The following is a 13,794-nucleotide window of genomic DNA, read 5'->3' as shown; positions in this document are numbered from 1 at the left end:
TTCCATTTTTGTGACTTATGAGGCACACAGCCGTGCGATAGAAATCTCATCGCTTACCCTTATCTAAAGGATATCCTCTAATTTGATAGGAAAGTGCAGGAGTGTTTTGAAAAATAGATCTCAGCACAATTTACTGCAGATGCCCTTCAAGCCTCTGCCGGAGGAATCATTTATCAAATATGCGAGAACATGTCAAAGCAAGGATTTCTGAGCCTTATCCTAAATTGCGCTTCATATATGGATTAATGAATGAAGTAATAAATCAGGAAAGATTGCTGGTAGCTCTTGGTTCACCGGCTCTTGTGGCTTCTTTTCGAAGCATCCTCTCCCGCAAGGCAGCGAGGCAGAGGGTGCTGGGAGTGAGAGGACTGAAATGTATCGGGTTTCCTCTTCGTACTGAAGATTGCCAGTCCTGTTGGCCCTTTCTCTTTGGCTGAAGATCAAGGTAACACGTGAGAAGCCGTGAGACTGGTCAGGAGCAGGGCCGGATTTAGGTTTGATGAGGCCCTAAGCTACTGAAGGTAATGGGTCCAGCTGTCCTTTGTCAACAACAAATTGTCACTGTTTTTTGTGTTGAATATATGCTATATGGTAATAGGTATCTAAAGCCATTTGCAACCAGTCCATGCAGAATGTAGGCACCCTATACAGTGCTACCTTGGGTTACATACGCTTCAGGTTACATATGCTTCAGGTTACAGACTCCGCTAACACAGAAATAGTGCTTCAGGTTAAAAACTTTGCTTCAGAACGAGAACAGAAATTGTGCTCCAGCGGAGCGGCAGCAGCAAGAGGCCCCATTAGCTAAAGTGGTGCTTCAGGTTAAGAACAGATTCATGTTAAGTACGGACCTCTGGAACGAATTAAGTACTTAACCCGAGGTACCACTGTATATAGGATGGAGCAAACCAGTGATATTTTAGGGAGCAAGCTAGGAGGCAGGGCCCATGGCTTACATCGTAGGAGCCCACACAACACGAAACACTGTTGCTGTATGTAGGTTTTATTTTATTTGTTTTTTATCTTATATTTTGGAAATGTACATCCAGGTGTTTTTTCCTTTAAACTTTTAGGGTACCCCCAAGAGAATGGGGCCCCAAGCTATAGCTTGTTTAGCTTATACAGTGGTACCTTGGGTTAAGTACTTAGTTCTTTCTGGATGTCCGTTCTTAACCTGAAACTGTTCTTAACCTGAAGCACCACTTTAGCTAATGGGGCCTCCTGCTGCTGCCACGCTGCTGGAGCACGATTTCTGTTCCCATCCTGAAGCAAAGTTCTTAACCCGAGGTACTATTTCTGGGTTAGTGGAGTCTGTAACCTGAAGCATTTGTAGCCTGAAGCGTTTGTAAATTGAAGCATATGTAACCCGAGGTACCACTGTACGTAAATACGGCACTGGTCAGGAGGCACACCCAGTCTTTACTATACTTTTCCTATCTAAGGTTAAAGCTTTTAAAAAATGGTTCTGCATGTCTGCAGCCAAAACCAACAAAGGGCTGCTACCACCCATGACAAGGATACCTGTGCAGGGACCAGAATCTTAGCTGCACTGGGGTTTGCCGAAGAATGAATGCTCTTACCTCTTGAATGTGTGTGCCATCCTCGGCTTTGCCACAACCACCGGCAATGCGTTCCTCAAGTGCCTGTCCACCCAGTGCCACGTTTTGCCCTCTAGGGGCAAAAAGGTCGTCTGCTCCAATCCAGAAAGCAACATGCAGTTTACTTCTTCTTTTTAATCATTTTTATTGGTTTTACAAATACAAAGCATAAATAAACACAAACTAGTAAAAACAAATCTGTATAACGAGATTCTCCAAATCTTGAGACTCCCCCCCCTCCCCTCCATGGAGTCTTACTTTACACATCTACAAACTGCATATTCATCCATATTCCAGTTTTTATATCAAACTATATTGTCCATGGGATGTGGGTGGCGCTGTGGGTTAAACCACAGAGCCTAGGGCTTGCCGATCAGAAGGTCGGCGGTTCGAATCCCCGTGATGGGGTGAGCTCTCTTTGCTCGGTCCCTGCTCCTGCCAGCCTAGCAGTTCGAAAGCATGTCAATGTGCAAGTAGATAAATAGGTACCACTCTGGCAGGAAGGTAAACGCCGATTCCATACGCTGCTCTGGTTCACCAGAAGCAGCTTAGTCATGCTGGCAATATAGGTAAAGGTACCTTGCTAGCTAGGGATGATGGGAGTTGTAGTCCAACAACATCTGGGGACCCACAGGTTGAGAACCGCTGCGGGCCCTAGCCAAAACCAGGAGCCATACAAAGGAGTTTAGAAGCACTTGATCTCTCAAGAAGTTAAAACCAAAGCTGCTAAATTACTTTGATTTACTCCTCTGTGTTTACGTGGCCCCTCTTTGTGTGCAGTAATTTAGCCCTTGGAAGGAAGCAAAGGCAATATTACAACCATAAAAAAAATTACACTGGACTTGGTAGTTGTCTGGGACTATTCCTGAGTCTAAAAACCAATGCTTTTGTCTAAAGTTAGCTTTGCTGGTGCGGCATTGATCAAGCTGTCTAGAAATAGTAAGAACATGGAAGTCATGATGTTTTATTTATTAATTATTATTTTACCCTTCCCTTCCTCTCAAAAGAGCCCAGGGCAAAATATCATCATCATCCTCATCATCATCATGTGGTTATTTTGGAGATGGAGAGCACTGTGGAGGCATTTCCAATAGTCAATATCAGGGGACCATATGCTGTTTCTATGGAAATTGCTTGTGAGCTGGCGGGCGGATCATTACCTAGCTGCTAGGGGTGTGCAAAATCCCACAACTCTGCCCTAAGCACCAGACAGGTTTTGTTTTCGTCTCTCTCTCTCTCTCTCTCTCTCTCTCTCTCTCTGTCTCTCATTTGCATCCCTTCTCTTTTATCCACATGTAAACAGGAGCGCCGTGTTCTGACAGGTTGTCACCAGCCTCATCTTTATCCTGAGGGCTACTACTGTGAAGTACAACTGCTCCCGACAGTCCCTTTCATCTTGTCTACACAGAGTTAAGGAATAGGCTGAAAGATTTCACTGCGAGAAGCATGTAAAGCCCACTTTAGCATTAATGCGACAACCCTGGAAGAAGCGGAATGAGAAAGCCCCCAAGTGCGGCATCCATCGCGGGAGCCTTAAGTTTGTCACAAAACAGGCTGCCTCCACACTTAATGTCGCATGTCTCCAAAGGGCTTGGTTATCATATCAAGTGTTTGTTTTGTTCCCTCAGCTCGTCTGTGTTTGTTGTGAGGGAAGGAAAGGTGAAGAAGAAAACCCCTCGAGGAACGGCAGAGGAGCCAAATAAACATCCTTTTAAAGTATTCCCACCCACCCCGCCTTGCATCATCAAAGCTTCATAATCTGGGCTCAGAGAGGCTAGAAATCAGGATTGCCACAGTTTCCCCACATCAGTTGCCTCCCGCAGAAGGAACACAGCTTGCCGATAATTTAAAATCAGAGATAGCATTGGTTTAGCTGCCTGGTATTTGTTCCAGGGTTGCTTTGTTAACACTATGAGAGTTCCTAGTCCTCATTGTCGTTGTGGAGCATCTGAGTAGGTTTCCATCCTGGTTGTGGGCTTTCTGTCCCCAACTAGCTCAGGGCATTTCAGAAGCGACAATGGGAGCACTTACTGTCACAGAGCTTTTGTAAATGTGGTTAATGGCAAGATGGCACATGAGAGAAATCCATAAATCAAATCATTCCAGTCCAGTGCATGGCCTGAAGGACCCATGAAGCATTACCTCCTGCTGAACCTGGAGAGGAGACCACCTTGGATCATTCATGCTCCCTGCCTTGAGCTCTATTAAGGAAAGGTGGGCTAGAATCGATAAAAAGAATAGCCAAAGTAGCTTTTTGCTTTAACCATCACATTAACTTGCTTCAGAGGAGGTTGTTGGCAGTGGGGGTCAAACCAAGGCACATTTAGCTTAGCTGGATCAACCACAAAAGGAATAGGAACATAGGAGGATCTAGAATGCAAAGGGCAACCAGGCAAGGACTGTTAATAATCTGTGCGTGCCATCAGTGTGTAGAAGGAGACTCACACTCCCAGTGGCCCTGCGCCTCCACATGCAGGTGTTACCTTCAGGCAGTCTTCTATGTGTTCAGAGTAAGTGCAGAGGAGGGAGTGGGTCCAGGTTTCTTGGTCCCAACCCCAATATCCAGCTCTATCCATGCATTCTGTGTGACATCTGCAAAGGGTTTCACACATAGGACAGGACACACATAAACTCCTCCACAAGCAGGGCCAGATTTAGGTCTGATGTGGCCCTAAGCTACTGAGGGTAATGGGGCCCCTTATATGTCCAGCTGTCCTTTGTCAACAACAAATTGTCACTGTTTTTTGTGTTGAATATATGCTATATGGTAATTTATGGACCTAATAGGCATCTAAAGCCATTTGCACTTAACAAAACATGTACAGTATTTTATCAAAGTAATTGTTGAAAAGTCCATGCAGAATGTAGGCACCCTATATATAGAAATGAGCAAACCAGTGATATTTTAGGGAGCAGGCTAGCAGGCGGGACCCATTACTTACGTCATAGGAGCTGACACAACACAAAACACTGTTGCTGTATGTAGGTTTTGTTTTATTTGTTTTTTATCTTATATTTTGGAAATGCACATCCAGGGGTTTTTTCCTTTAATTTTTTAGGGGGGGCCCAAGGGAGTGAGGCCCTAATTTATAGCTTGTTTAGCTTATACGTAAATCCGTCACTGTACCCAAGCATGGATGGTGAAGGGCAAGGCAGGTAGAGCTGATGGGAAGGGTAGGGGAGACGTGTTTGCATCATGTTATGTTGCTTTGCCCGACCCAAATCCAACAGATGAACCACAACACAGCAATCTTTCAAACCTAGCCCTTCTCCGGATTTTGCAAAGAGCAGTTCTCCATCCAAAAGATGTGAACTGGAGGGGGGGGGAGCACATGTAAGGTGAAAGCGCACATTAAAATGCACCTGTTAGCAAAAAGAATGAACCAAAATGAATTCAATTTAGAGAAAATTGCTTGCCAAATGTATACATTAGGCCAAGTACACATATTATGATACACGTGGAGAAAAATGCATTTGCATTTTCCTACAGCCTTTTTTAAAAAAAGAATTGCAAATGTATGTGTAAGTGAGGCAAACTGAATTTAAGATAGGAAAAATCTGAAACTCTTGGATATGGCTGTCCCTAGCGGAGGGTGAGGCAAGGAGACATGGTCCTTCTCCCCTATCTATAGACACGGAAGACTGTCTGAAGTGGACTTTTGTGTGCCCAGAATCTAGGTGTCTACAAGTAGCTCACAAGTACATAAATTGTGTGGGCCTGGGGGCCCTTTTCTGGGCTGAGAGCTGAGAATGGAGAGCTAACAGATGCAATGACTGGGCACATGGAGCCAATCAATGCACAGTGACTGGGGACAGCAGGCAAGTTCTCAATCTCCACTCTAAGGGAATTTCCAGACTGTCAGGGTGTTCAGGTGGGATTCAATTAAAGGTAAAGGTAAAGGTACCCCTGCCCATACGGGCCAGTCTTGACAGACTCTGGGGTTGTGCGCCCATCTCAAGAGGCCAGGGGCCAGCACTGTCCGGAGACACTTCCGGGTCACGTGGCCAGCGTGACATCGCTGCTCTGGCGAGCCAGAGTCGCACACGGAAACGCCGTTTACCTTCCCGCTGGTAAGCGGTCCCTATTTATCTACTTGCACCCGGAGGTGCTTTCGAACTGCTAGGTTGGCAGGCGCTGGGACTGAGCAGCGGGAGCGCACCCCACCGCAGGGATTCGAACCGCCGACCTTTCGATCGGCAAGTCCTAGGCGCTGAGGCTTTAACCCACAGCGCCACCTGCGTCCCAGTGGGATTCAATTACATAGCGCCAAATACATGTTGTGTGCAATTCTAGTTGCTTGGAAGGCCTCGCACAACAAACTTGCTTCATCCAAAGATCAGACTTTTTTCAATAATGAAAGGATTGGACAATACACTGGAAAGTGCAGGATATGACCCTCGCTTAGACACATTATCCAACTTCCCCACAAACAAATCAGAACAAATCAAATAGCCTGTCTAATGTCCCTGCAAGCAAATCAGGATGGATGCTCAATTAGGTCACAGGGATGCACTTTTTCATGTTGATAGTGTGTTGATGCATTGCACAATCAGTCCTGGAGGAACATCCCAAACACCCTAGGTGCACCTCAGGATAGGTACACCTTCTGAAAGGGTTAAAGGTAAAAAGGTAAAGGACCCCTGGACAATTAAGTCCAGTCAAAGGTGCCTATGGGTTGCGGCGCTCATCTTGCTTTCAGGTCGAGGGAGCTGGTGTTTGTCCACAGACAGCTTTCCGGGTCATGTGGCCAGCATGACTAAACCACTTCTGGCACAACGGGACACCGTGATGGAAACCAGAGCGCATGGAAATGCCGTTTACCTTCCCACCACAGTGGTACCTCTTTATCTACTTGCACTAGCATGCTTTCGAACTGCTAGGTTGGCAGGAGCTGGGACATAGGATTTGAACCACTGGGACATAGGATTTGAACTCTGCTGTGGTGATGGTGCCAAGAATATTTCTCTGCTTTAAATGGTGGTTGGGCCTGCCAAAATAAGCTCCTCTTCGCCTTAATGACGAATCAAAACAAAGAAAAGAAAAAAGGGACACTAGACTCTCACTGAATGCCTTTATTTACTCTCTCGTCTGCCCTTTGCATATCCCAAGTTTCAGGGAGGAAGCACCGTGTGTGTGTGTGTGTGTGTGTGTGTGTGTGTGTGTGTGATAACACCCTGGTTTTAATGGCTTAATCCTCTAGGTAAGGATGGGAAAACGTGATGGTGTGGTGGGAGAGACGAGAAAACCACATACGCACACACAACTTTCGAGCAAATGGGCTTGAATATTCATTAAACAACATTTAAATTAAAAACCCCAAACTCTGAAAAGCAGCAGCATATGGCCTGCTTTATTTCGCATAAACCGAAGAGGAGGTTGTGCCATTAGTTTCTGCAGACATAACGTTCATTACAAATGAAGTATGTTTTCCTTTAGGGACTGCGCCTCCATTTCAATAAGCTACTATTCCCTGCAAAGGGAGCTCAGTAGACTTTACATGTGAAGTACTCTCAACAAAGCTCTTCAAAATGTAAACAAAATTCCCATCAATCTGCTGCTGCCGGGGGGGGGGGGAGATGGGGGAGGGGGAAATGAACAAATGAAACTCTTTTAATAGCATTTGTTAAAATATAAAAAAGAAAGGCTTTCAATTGGCAATATTTCATCATGGATTGGTAGGCTCTGTTATCCTTCTGCTAAGCCCTCTCTCCCCAAACACACATACATCCTCCCATTGGATATTAGAAGCAATCGTTCCTTGCTGCAGAGTTATGGAGTCCCCTGCTGGATAAATACCTGCTCTGCTCCCGTTGAAAATGTATTTTAGTCCTTTTTGTAAATCTCACAACATTTTGAGGGTATCCAGGGGCCTGAAATTTGGCATGCAAGTAGTCCAACATCAGAAGACTCCTGCTGGATCAATCCAAAGACCAATCTAGTCCAGCATCCTCTTCTCTCAGTGGCCAACCAGAAGCCCCAGTGGGGAAAAACACAAGCAGCACTCTCCCTACCTGCAACAGCCGGCAACCGGTATACAGAGTTAGACTGCCTCTGACAGTGGAGTCCCGATATTAAAAAGGCAAAGGGGCCCCTGACCATTAGGTCCAGTCATGACCGACTCTGGGTTTGCAGCGCTCATCTCGCTTTATTGGCCAAGGGAGCCGGCGTACAGCTTCTGGGTCCTGTGGCCAGCATGACTAAGCCGCTTCTGGCGAACCAGAGCAGTGCACAGAAACGCCATTTACCTTCCCACCGGAGCGGTACCTATTTATCTACTTGTACTTTGACGTGCTTTCGAGAACTGTCTAAAAATTGGGACATGTTTCATATCAGTTGACAGGTGGCCATGGCCCACAAGTCCGAATGCTCCATCATGCAAAGAAAGCATGACCTTTCCTTGGTTCATGTTTTCTCCTTGAAGGGAAGAATAACTTCACACCGAGTAATTGCATTGCTTTTTAAGAGTGCTGGGGCCCTCTCAAAGCATGGGGGAAAGAAAAGGAATGCAGACAGGTCTGAAACTAGGTTTGTACTTTGCCGAGTTGGGTTTGTTGCTTGCTCTACTGAGTGCACGCATCTCAACAAGCAAGCAAAGCCTCAAGCCTGTAAGCGGCAGCAGAACATAATTTGCTTTCTAAAGACAGTTTTCCTGTAGTATGTACCCCTAAGACACTCTATATTTTTTCTTTTCTTTTCTAATAATCCAAGTCATTTCTGTAAAATGATTGTAAATACGAAACGGACAGTGAAGATGCAGTGGAACAAAGTTAAAAAAAGGTAAAGGACCCCTGACAGTTAAGTCCAGTCGCGAACGACTCTGGGTTTGCGGTGCTCATCTCGCTTTACTGGCCGAGGGAGCCGACGTTTGTCCACAGACAGTTTTTCTGGGTCAGGTGGCCAGCATGATTAAGCCACTTCTGGTGAAACCCAAGCAGCGCACAGAAATGCTGCTTACCTTCCCGCCGGAGCGGTACCTATTTATCTACTTGCACTTTGACGTGCTTTCGAATTGCTAGGTTGGCAGGAGCTGGGACGGAGCAACGGGAGCTCACCCCGTCACGGGGATTCGAACTGCCAACCTTCCGATCGGCAAGCCCAAGGCTCAGTGGTTTAGACCACAGCGCCACCTGCGTCCCGGAACAAAGTTAGCCACAGGAATATTGACCACCTTGCCGTTTCTAATTGCACTTCCTCTACAGATAATAGTCTGAAAGAAAACCTGATGTTCAAAGGCAGTCTATTAAAAATAGTAAAACGTGAAAAATAGCCTTATAAGATTATAGCAAGGCCCGGCCTTAAGAAAGGAGCCTGAAGTAGGGCAGCTATCACTAAGATTGCAGCCTCTGCAGATGACAGATGTAGCAAGGTCAGCAGGAGATATGAAGGTGTCTTCAACACACAGTAGGAACAGCATTAAAAGCCTCCAATTCATCAATACCTTCCACATAATTGCTTCACCTCCCACAGGAAAAAGGGTTACCCACAGTATCATCACAGCACGAAGCTTGCAAAACTCAGCATGGTTTTTGGGTTATTGTGGGGTTTTTTAATCCAGGTTATGAAAGGCTGATGCTTATTTGGGCTGTGCTTTAAACACACATTTGTTCTGAAGAACACATTTGATTTTCAATCTGGGAGAATGTGAAAAGGAGATACATAGAATTGTTTGTAATACTTTGATTTTTCCATTTCGTTCTTAAAAATCTTCAAACCAAGTCCATGATGAACCTTTAAGAAAGTCTGTAAGGCAGGCCAGGATGAGAGGCATCCCACAGGTTTATGGGTAAGCTGACATTTGAACCTCATAATTTACATTCCTAACCACTACACCACATTTCTATCCCCATAGCCACAAAATTGTTCTTAACTTGCAGGTATGGGGCATCTCCAGACTGTCGCCATTTTGCAGGAGAGATTAAAGTGCACACTTGGAAATTTAGCTTTGCACTCTGGCACCCTGGCACAGCAAACCCACATTTGAAAAAAGGAGACTGTTTGCTGTTAGGAAAGTGATGGGGAAAACACATTGAAAGAGATAATAAAAACCTCACAAGCAATTCCAGATGAATACTCATTGTCATATAGCTTATGCACAAATAAATAAAAACAAATGCTCAGAGAAGACCAGATATAATCTAACTTCTGTGTAAATTTTGAGTGAGGAAATCAGGATGAATGTTCAATAAATAAGTTCTCTCAGAGAACCCATCATCTCAGCTTATAACAGTCTCTTTGGCTCATAATAGCAATCCTTTCTGATATCATTTAGAACAGCCTTCCCCAACCTGGTGCTCTCCATCTGTATTAGACTACAAATCCCATCATGCTCAGTTAGCATGGGGTAAAATCAGAATGATTTGCCTAATGGATCTTGCAGCACCATAAATTCCTCTGGTTGTTTAAAAATCAGAAACGATGAAAGCACAAGTCTGTGCCTCACAAGTTTACCAACTCCTCATCTGGAAAGATCATTTGGTTCTTTAAAACCTCCAAGACAGGAAGGGTTTTCACAGGGGCAGCCATATTCCATTTCTTGAAATATTTCATCCTTTATTGTGAAACTCCGCTGTTAAACAGGATCATGAGGCCCATGCCTGGAGAGGACTCCTTATGTGGGAAGAATTGCGCCAGATGAAGCCCTTCCTCTTACAGTACTGAGAATGGAAAAGGCACAGTGCTAGACCTCTTCACAGCAAACAGTGCACCTCAAGCGTCCTCTTCAGGCATTGGTTGAATGCGGCAGAGCTATTTAGCCTGTCCTCCCAAGCTCACCCTCTCTCATGAGAGCCCTTTGCATCCAAGGAGGCTTCTCAACCACATTGGGAGCCTCCATGGCTGCAAAACACCCCCCACTGCAAAAGTCCACCCTCATCGCAATAGGAGCAGGAGTTGTACCCCTCTTGACTTTTCCCTCAGATTAGGCTCAAACAGGGATTAGGTTCCACAATGCAAATGGTTACCGGTATTTCTCAGGTACCTGAAGCCAAACTGCCCTTCCTTCCACCAACCAGGATAGTGGGAGAGCTCTATGCTACCAGTTGTACCACAACTCTCCTCCTGTCCTAGGCCCTGTGCAAGTTTTCCCCGATCTTCAATCTGTCTTTTAGCTCTCTGCACAGAAGCTGTGCCCGTGGGGGAATACTGCTTGCTACACTAGTACATTCCTCTGAATCGGCAGGTGCCAATAACTTATTTTCTCTACATAGCTACCAATTTGACTTTGCACCAAATCCATTGGTCCCTTTTAAATGTTTATTCAAGCCATTAATACTGTGGAAGAAGGATGAAACATTAATACATTATTTTTTTAAGAATACAACCAAGCGACCACTCTGCTTTATTTAATACAGTGGTACCTCGGGTTACAAACACCTTGGGTTACAAACACTTCGGGTTACAGACTCCGCTAACCCAGAAGTAGTACCTCGGGTTAAGAACTTTACCTCAGGAAGAGAACAGAAATCGTACGCCAGCGGCACGGCAGCAGTGGGAGCCCCCATTAGCTAAAGTGGTGCTTCAGGTTAGGAACGGTTTCAGGTTAAGAACAGGCCTCCGGAACAAATTAAGTTCATAACCAGAGGTATCACTGTATATTGATAATTTGGGAGCCTCCCGGTGTTGCTGGACGGCTCTCATCATCCCTGCCCATTGGTAATGCTGACGGGAGCTGGAATTCAGCAACACTGGGGCGGGGGGGGGGGGGGTAGGTGAAGCCATGGTTTTATATTGCTGGAGAGAACGTGCCTTCTGCATTATTGTTTAAAGAGAGGCTGCATCTCTGGCTGCTGGTGTGGTTACACTTCCCTCTAGTGACAACTAGCAGAATACAAAATGCTACTTTTAAGTAGAACTGCATTTTACTGGATGTATGGAAGTGAGAGCTGGACCATAAAGAAGGCTGATCGCTGAATAATCGATGCTTTTGAATTATGGTGCTGGAGGAAACTCTTGAGAGTCCCATGGACTGCAAGAAGATCAAACTTCTCCATTCTGAAGGAAATCAGTCCTGAGTGCTCACTGGAAGGACAGATCCTGAAGCTGAGGCTCCAATACTTTGGCCACCTCATGAGAAGACTCCCTGGAAAAGACCCTGATGTTGGGAAAGATGGAGGGCACAAGAAGGGGACAATAGAGGACGAGATGGTTGGACAGCGTTCTCGAAGCTACCAGCATGAGTTTGACCAAACTGCGGGAGGCAGGAGTGCCTGGCGTGCTCTGGTCCATGGGGTCAAGAAGAGTAAGACACGACTAAACAACAACAGCAGCATTTTACTGTCTTTTAAACTTTTCCTGCCTTATTCTCCAATACAGCTATTCCAACTTTGGCTTATAAATTTCATAGAAAGCTTACATTTTACGAATGTGAAGTTGAGCAATGTTTCACCAAGAGCAAGTCAAAGTTTGTTTTTAATATTACTGCTAGTGGAAGCAAGTATTGGGACTCTGCACTGCATAAGAAAGACTAACCAGCCTGTCCTCATGCAACTTTTCTGTGCAGTGTTACTGCTGGCATACAGTACTACCAAATGTTTACCGAGAGCACATCAAAAGGTCTTTTTTGGTGTGCAGGGGAGAAAGAGGTTAGCATCCTTCTGTCTCAGGAGACAATGAACGAGGGCACCCTTGCAGGGGTAATAAACTGAATTTTCCTTTTTTTAAATCAACATTTTCCAACACTATTGCTTGGATCCCTCCTCTGGAAAGACGCTTGCAGGAGGTGTAACTTGTAAGAAGTCATTTGCTGTACCAAAGGTTACCCACAGTAGCCTTAGACCTCAGAGCATCACACATTAGCAACCTTCTTGAGACCTAACCTGACAGGCCATGTTAACCCATATACAGATGCAGTAACAGGGGAAAACTTTTTTTTTTACCTGCTGGATTTCCTTGCAAGAAATTGGAAATCTTTCTAAGCTGCTCTCACAGGAACATATTGAACCCAAAGCATTGTTTGACAGGAAACATGACACTACTAAATCTAGTAATTCCTGAACTCAGGAGCAGGTCACTTACATTTATGTGAACTCACAAACAGAAAGTACATTGGCTTCAACAAATTTAAAACCTAAAAGTACACCGGCCACATGTCAAAAAGAAGCTGTTTCTTCTATAAATAACTATTCAGTCTTTTTTTTTTTTTTGCCGTTTCCTTCTCAGCAGAAAAGCTACCCCAAATATGTTGACACAAGTGAGTGAGACACTTCAAGAGGTAGCACATTGGGAAAATCTGGTGTGAAGGGCTAATTGCCATTTTCTTAGTAATTAGGTCCCAGAGGCATCATTACCACATCAGACCCATCAACTGAAAAGCAATTTCAAAAAAAGAAAGTGAAGACTCTTGCAGCTGCTGAAGAGATTGCGCCAATGCTGAGGAAGTTATAGGTTGAGTTCCCTATCGAGAATGTTTTGCTTCATGTTCCATGTGTGATTTAAAAAATATCCTTTCAGAGGATCCCTTTTGTATCAGCTCATCTGCCAAGGAGCACCTGAGCATCAGCCTGAGAAACCCACTGCAGCATAGAATTTTTAAAGGCATGTTCTGTGACAGTTCAAGTTGGAGGCAGTGACAAGTCTCTAGTCCTCATTGCTATAACCGAAGAATGAGACCCATAACACACCACTCTCTTGCAATTGCACACTGCAGAAAGATCTGCAGTACAGTGGAACCTCGGAAGCCGAACGTCTTCGAACTCTTAACGTTCGGCTCCTGAACAACTGAAAACCAGAAGTAATTGTTCCGGTTTACGAATGATTTTCGGAAGCCGAACGTCCGTGTGGCTTCCGATTGGCTGCAGGAGGTTGCTGCTGCCAATCGGAAGCCGCGCCTTGGTTTTTAAACTGCTCCGGGAGTCGAAAAGACTCCCGGAACAGATTAAATTCCAAAACCAAGGTACATCTGTAGTGTGGAGGAATCTTTCAGTGCATGTGTACCTACCATGTATCTCTCAAAAGAACCCTGGAGTTCCTCAAACTGCTTGAAAACCACTTCTCTGCACTATCACAAAGCACTGTGGGAAACTTTTGAGGCAGGGCGAGAAGAAGAAAAAAAATAAGAGCATTGCCATTTACACCAGTAATTCCTTATTATGCAGCTTACATAACTTTGAGGCTGAGGAAACTTCACAGTACTAAAGACGAGAGCTGTATATTATGGGTGGGAAGGAGTACTAGGAAAGCTGATTAAGAGACAAAAGT

Source organism: Podarcis cretensis, assembly GCF_951804945.1.
Source record: "Podarcis cretensis genome assembly, chromosome: 5".
Classification (NCBI taxonomy): Eukaryota; Metazoa; Chordata; class Lepidosauria; order Squamata; family Lacertidae; genus Podarcis; species Podarcis cretensis.
The sequence above is the reverse complement of the archived record's forward strand: the minus strand, read 5'-3'. Positions refer to the sequence as shown.